Source organism: Suricata suricatta, chromosome 1, assembly GCF_006229205.1.
Source record: "Suricata suricatta isolate VVHF042 chromosome 1, meerkat_22Aug2017_6uvM2_HiC, whole genome shotgun sequence".
In the NCBI taxonomy this organism is placed as follows: Eukaryota; Metazoa; Chordata; class Mammalia; order Carnivora; family Herpestidae; genus Suricata; species Suricata suricatta.
The window spans coordinates 26,505,231-26,512,351 of record NC_043700.1 but is presented as its reverse complement, the minus strand read 5'-3'; the positions used below and the strand labels follow the sequence as shown (position 1 = coordinate 26,512,351).

General features: G+C 42.7%; 1 protein-coding gene across 1 annotated transcript in view; it reads left to right on the top strand.

The window, feature by feature from the left end:
- Positions 1-13: 13 nt before the first annotated feature.
- Positions 14-7,121, top strand: part of GTF2E2 (general transcription factor IIE subunit 2) — a 72,953-nt gene continuing 65,845 nt past the window's right edge. Inside the window, exon 1 of the mRNA XM_029935648.1 lies at positions 14-193. The gene's annotated coding sequence lies outside the window, so the exon portion shown is untranslated. The remainder of the gene's footprint in view (positions 194-7,121) is intronic.

Genomic DNA, 7,121 nt, shown 5'->3' with positions numbered 1-7,121 from the left:
AGCCGCCGCCGCCGCCGCCGCCGCCGCCAGTGCGGAGACCCCGGCCTGGCGGGGCTGCGCTGGGCGTGCGTGCGGGCAGGCGGGGGCGCTGACGAGGAGCAGGAAGCGGTGGCCACGCGGGCGTGGGCGGCTGGTCGAGGTGGAGGCGCTGGGAGGCGGCGGCCGGTCGCGTGGGGCGGCCCTCCTCGCTCAGGTAGGGGCTGCGGCCGCCGGGTGAGGGGAGCGGAGCCCCGGCCTGTTGTTGCTCGGGACCACGTCCTCCGAGCGGCGAGCTTGTCTTCCATCCCTCGGGAGGCTGGGGCTGCGGTTCTCTGCGCGACACACTAAACACAGTAACAACTTTTTGGGAGCATTGTCTTTTTAGGCCGGAGGTCCATTGAGCAAACTTTTGGGCTGGAAAGAGAGGAAATTGGCAGTCGGAGAACTGGTTGGGTCTCTTCCTAGCCTCTGCCTTTACACTAGCAGTAGCCGAGCGAGGCGTGTGTGGAGTTTGGGGAACCACGGTGTCCGCTGAAGGCTCTGATTTAGACGCATCTTGACGATTATTATTCTTTTTTTTTTCAAGCTCCCTTTTGGAGACTTGGTTTGTAATGATTCCTGAACTTCAATTATTATAGTTGTTGTCTGCAGAGTCTAAAGAGATGTTCCAAATCAAATCACTACGTTACCTTTTCGTCCGCCCGTACATTCCTGTCATTTAGGAGGTAAAAGCGGTCTGTTTTCGTACCTTGCTGACTGTTCGCAGCAGTCATCTTAGGTGCCAGGCGCCGCTCTGGGGCTTACGCAGGGCAAGAAGCAAAAGGGGAAAAGTAGAAAGACTGACAAAAATCGAATGATACAGTGGATAGAACGTGTAATTTCGAGCCAGGAGATTTTAAGTTTTGTCTTCTCAGTGATCATCCTTGAACTCCTCGAGTGGTGCTGATGATTTGTGGTGGTGGTTGTGGGAAATGGGCATGGTGCTGTATCCTGCCTACCACACAGGTTACTGTCTGAGAAACACGACAGGTTTTTGTGAGTAGTCTGAAAAAAAAAGGAAAAGTTAGGTGGAGCGTGCGGTGGTGAGAAGAGACGTTAAACCTTTTGCTCTAGGTGCCATTGAACGGTACCGATGTCGCACAGGTCGCCTTTGTTTTAGAGGCCTTTACCAGCATTTCAGGTCTGGAGGAAGACGCCTTTGATTTAGGAGGCAGGGTATTCGTGTCTTGGCCTAGGTACCTACAGCTGTGTGACCTTAACTGCCCCTCTTCACTTCAGATTTCACATATTAGAATACGGAGTAAAACTAACACGTATTGTCTCCTAGAGTTGCGGGGCTCAACTGCTGTAAACGTTTAGGGTTTTTAGTTAAGTCTGTGTTAAAATCGTGATTAGAAGCCTGGTTTAATTACCTGTCTTTACAAGTTGAAGTAAACAGCTACACATATTTCCTGTTTTAGGCTTGTTGCCTCCACTTTAAAACTTGGGATTTCTCCTTACTTTTTTCTCCCAGACTTTCCCTCCCCCCAAGACAGTCTCCTACCTTCTTCACCCTGGTATAATCATTATTTTATTTTAGATCCAGCTCAGAATAGTAACACTGAAATAACATATATTTGTATTGGTTTATTATTTAAAAAATACTTTTCACTGTTGTCTTGTTTTTTTATGTTACTTTTTAAAAAAATTAAAAATTTTTTTGGTCTTTGAGAGACAGAGAGTGAGTGGGGGAGGGGCAGAGAGCGTGAGACACGGAATCACTGAAGCAGGCTTTAGGCCCTGAACTTTCAGCACAGAGCCTAATGCGGGGCTCTAACCCACTGACTGTGAGATTATGACCTGAGCCTAAATTGGATGCTCAACTGACTGAGCCACCCAGGCGCTTCTAATATTAATTTATTTCTGAGAGAGAGTGTGAGTAGGGGAGGGGCAGAGAGAGAGAGGGAGACACAGAATCTCAAGCAGGCACCAGGCTCTGAACTGTCAGCACAGAGCCCTACGTGGGGCTTGAACCCACGAATATGAGATCATGACCTGAGCCAAAGTCGTAGGCTTAATCTACTGAGCTGCCCAGGTGCCCCTCACATCTCATTTAAAAGTTGGGCTTGATGTAGACAGTATTGGTAGGGCCTTCATTTTGCCTATGATAAAACTGGATTTAGGTCTAGTGTATGGTGTAGGGTCATGTTGCAGTTAGAGATTAGAACTGAGGAGAGAAGTCAGGTCTTGGATTCCAGTGCCTATGACTCTCATTCAAGAAAAATTTACTCTGATTATTTTTTATCAGTGCTTATATTTTTAACGTTTAGCACTCAGAGTCATATTTTATCCATTGCTCTTTAAGTGAGGTGCTCAGTTCTTTCTCGTTCTTCGGCTTAAGCTGCTTGAAGGCAAGGATTTGTCTTCTAGAACCCTTCAGAGCTTGGGAGTATGCAAATACAAGTACACAAAGCATGAAGTCACAAACACAAGACATTTAATAAAGGCCTGTGAAACCTGTAACGAGGTAGAGCAATTTAAAGATGTTTCTGTGTTCGTTATTCATTTAACAAGTATTTATTGAGCTTCTCATTAAAGCATGAAGGCTTTCAAAAGTAAGATACAATCTTTTTCCTCTCAGACCTTCCTTCCCTACTTATGAAGAATGCAAAAATCATTTACAAGGTCAGCTTGTGTGTTTCCTAGACTTTCCATGGTGTTCTAGGAGATTTCAAACGAGATGAACTTTTTTCCTTAATAGAAGTGTGATTGACGTACAATGTTACATTAGTTTCTAGTAGACAAAAGGGTTTTTTTTGTTTGTTTATTTATTTTGAGACAGAGAGAGACAGAGCAGGAGTGGGGGAGGGATAGAGAGAGGAGGAGACACAGAATCTGAAACTGACTCCAGGCTCTGAGCTGTCAGCACAGAACCTGATGCAGGGGCTTGAACCCATGAACTGCGAGATTATGACCTGAGCCAAAGTTGGATGCTCAATCGACTGAGCCACCCAGGAGCTCCTAGTTTCTAGTATACAAAATAGTGATTTTACAACTCTGTGCCTAAGCTGTGCTCACCAGAAGTGTAGCTACTGTTTGTTACCATACAGTGCTGTTACAGTACCATTGACACTGTTCCTTGTGCTAAACCTTTCATCCTGGTGATTATTCATTCTGCAACTGGAGGCCTATATAGCCCACTCCCTTTCACCCATTTTGCCCATTTCCCTATCTCCCATCCTCCCGCCTCCTTTGGCTTATGGGCCTGAAGAGAGGAACTTTTTTTAAAATTTCAATTCCAGTGTAGTTAACATACAGTGTTACATTAGTTCCAGGTGTACAGTATAGTGATTCACCAGTTCCATGTATTACACCATGGTCATCAACATAAGTATACCTTTGGGGCACCTGGGTGGCTCAGGTGATTGAACATCTGACTCTTGATTTCAGCTCAGGTCATGATCTCACGGTTTGTGGGTTTGAGCCTCACATCTGGCTCAGTGCTGACAACACGCAGAGCCTGCTTGGGATTCTGTGCCCCTCCCCTGCTCTCGCTTGCATTCTCTCAAAATCAATAAACCCCCCAAAAAGATAAGTATACTCTTAATTCCCTTCTCTGTTTTACCCACCCCCCCACCCACCTCCCCTCTGGTAACCATCAATTTGTTCTCTATAGTTGAGAGAACACATGAATGAAATCATATGGTATTTGTCTTTGGCTGGCTTGTTTCACTTAGCATTATACTCTCTAGATCCATCCATGTTGTTGCAAATGTCAAGATTTCATTATTTTTTATGGGTGAATATTCCATTGTGTGTGTGTGTATATATTATGTATATCACATCTTTATCCGTTCATCTACCAATGGACACGGGCTGCTTCCATAATTTGACTATTGTAAATAGTGCTGCAATAAACATAGGTATGATCTTTTCAAATTAGAATTTTCGTATTCTTTGGGTAAATTTTGCACTACTCATGATCCCAGAGTTGTGAGATAGTGAGTTAGTGCAATTACTGGACGGTAAAAGAAGAGAAGAACATTTTATTTTTCATTTACTTAGAAAACAATTTTTTTGACAGATTGAGATTTTAATTTTTTAATATTTTTAAAATATTTATTTATTTTTGAGAGAGGGAGAGCATAAGCCAGAGAGGGGCAGAGAGCGGGGGCAACAGAAGATCTGAAAGGCCTTTGCAGTGACAGCAGAGATCCTGATGCAGGCCTTGAACTCACGAGCCATGAGATCGTGACCTGAGCTGAAGTTGGACTCTTTTTTTTTTTAATTTTTATTTTTTAATGTTTTATGAGAGAGAGACAGTGTGAGCAGGGGAGGGTCAGAGAGAGAGAGAGACATAGAATCTCAAGCAGGCTCCAGGCTCTGAGCTGTCAGCACAGAGCCTGATGCAGGGCTCGAACTCATGAACTGTGACATCATGCCCTGAACCCAAGCCGGATGTTCAACCCACTGAGCCATTCAGCTGCCCCTAAAAAATTTTTTTTCCTAAATTTTTTTTTAAAGTTTGTTTATTTATTTTGAGAAACAGAGCAAAAGTGGGGGGCGGGCAGGGAGAGAGAGAATCCCAAACAGGTTTCACAGAGCCTGACATGGGTCTTGAACCTATGAACAGTGAACTCATGACCTGAGCTGAAACTAAGAGTAGGCAGCTTAACTGACTGAGCCACCCAAGTGCCTAAGGAGAGGAACATTTTAAAATACTTGTGGGACACCGGGGTGGCTCAGTCAATTAAGTGGCCAATTCTTGGTTTCACCTCAATCATGATCTTGTGGTTCGTGGGTTCAAGTCCCATGTCGGTCTCTGTGCTGAGAGCTGGAACATGGAGCCTGCTTTGGATTCTGTGTCTCCCTCTCTCTCTCTGCTGTTCCCCTGCTCGTGCTCGCTCTCTCTCTCTCTCTCAAAAAAAATATATTAAAAAAAATACTTGTTGAATGATCTGTGGATTCCCTGGTTGTACTAAAGTTTCTTAGGGCTCTGGAGTTTAAGAACTGGAAAAAAACAAAAGAGGTCTAGTCCCACCTCCCTCTTAATCAGGAATTTTCTGTTTATATTTCTAACAAATTATAATGCAGCTTTGTTATCATTTAATGATAGGTCTACAGGTCTTTTTTAATTTTTATTTTTTAAATTTATTTTTTATTAGTATTATTTTTTTAATGTTTATTTGTTAGCACAGGCAGGGTTGGGCAGAGAGAGGGAGACAATTCCAAGCAGGCTGCGCACTGTCAGCACAGAGCCTGATGGGGGCTTAAACTCATGAACTGTGAGATCACGACCTTAGCAGAACTCAAGTCAGATGCTTAACCGACTGAGCCACCCAGGTGACCCTTTTTTATTTTTATTTTTATTTATTTATTTATTTTTAGCGAGCTGGGGAGTAGGGCAGAGGGGGTCGGGAGAGAGAGAGAAAGAGAAAGCATCTTGAGCAGGTTTCACGGTCCGCACGGAACCTGACTCAGCATGATCTCACAACTCTAGGGTCACGACCTGAGCTGAAATCAGTTGGATGCTCACCCCACAGAGCCACCCAGGTGCCCTGAGAGTTCGCCAGTTTTAAAAGACATCATTTCATTTCTAAGTAATTCTGATGATTTTTTTTCAATGAACCTATATCTGCCTCCTAATTTCTGCCTAGTAGTCTAATGTTTCTAGAGCAGTGTTGTCCAATAGAAATACAGTCAGAGCTGCAAATGAGTGCCACACATGTAGTTTAAAATTTTATTTTTTAAAAAACATTTATTTATTTTGAGAGAGTGGGAGAGAATGTGCTTATGTTGCAGGGGAGGGCCAGAGAAGGGGAGAGAATCCCAAGCAGCCACCACATGGTCAGTGCAGAGCTGGGTGGGCTTGAACTCACCAACAGTGAGACCACAACTTGAGTCAAAACCAAGAGTTGGATACTTAGCCAACTGAGCCACCCAGGTGGCCCATAAGATGTTTTAATTTTTAAAATTGTATTTTTCATTATTGAAGTATAATTGACATGCAATGTTATTTTAGTTTTAGGTGTACGACCTTTTTTTTAAAGTTTTTATTTTATTTTGTTATTTATTTGAGAGAGAGACATCATGAGTGGGAAAAGGGCAGACAGTATGAGAGAGAACCCCAAGCAGGCTCCATGTTGTTAGCATAGAGCCCAGTGTGGGGCTCGAACCCATGAAACCGTGAGATCGTGACCTGAGATGAAACCAAGAGTCGGATGCTTAACTGACTGAGCCACCTTGGTATCCCTAGGTGTACAACATACTGATTCAACGGTTATATACATTACTCAGTGCTCTTTGTGATAAGTATAGCCACCATTTGTTACCATGCAACATTATTGTATTGTTATTGAGTATATTCCCTAATGCTGTACTTTTCATCTCTGTGACATATTTATTTTATAACTAGAAGTTTATACCTTTTAATATCCTTTACCTAATTTGCTCATCCCCCCACCAACCTCCCCTCTGGCAACCACCAGTACTTTGTATTTAAGAGTCTGTATGTTCATTTTTTTCGATGAGATGTATAAATGATATCATATATATCATATATCATTATTTCACTTAGTACAATACCCTCTAGGTCTACCTTGTTGTCTCAGATAACAAGATCTCATTCTTTTTTATGGATAATATTCCATATATATGTGTATGTGTGTATGTGTATATATACACATGTATATTTACATATATACATACATCTGTTCCACAATGGCTGCACTAGTTTGCATTCCCACTGGCAGTGCATGAGTGTTGCTTTTCCTCTACATCCTTGTCAGCACTTGTTATTTGTCTTTTTTATAACAGCCATTTTGATTGGTGTGAGGTAATATCTTATTGTGGTTTTGACTTGCATTTCTCTGATGATTAGTAATGTTAAACATCTCTTCATGTGTCTGTTGAAAAATGTCTATTCAGGTCTTCTGCGCATCTTTAATTGAATTGTTTGTGGTTTTTTTCTTTTTTTTTAGTGTTAGATTATAGAAGTTCTTTATATATTTTGGATTTTTTAAAATGTTTTTAAATTTTTGAGACAGAGCTTGAGGGGGAGAGGGGCAGAGAGAGAGGGAGACACAGAATCTGAAGCAGGCTCCAGGGTCAGAGCTGTCAGACAGAGCCAGATGCAGGGCTTGAACCCACCAACTGTGAGATTA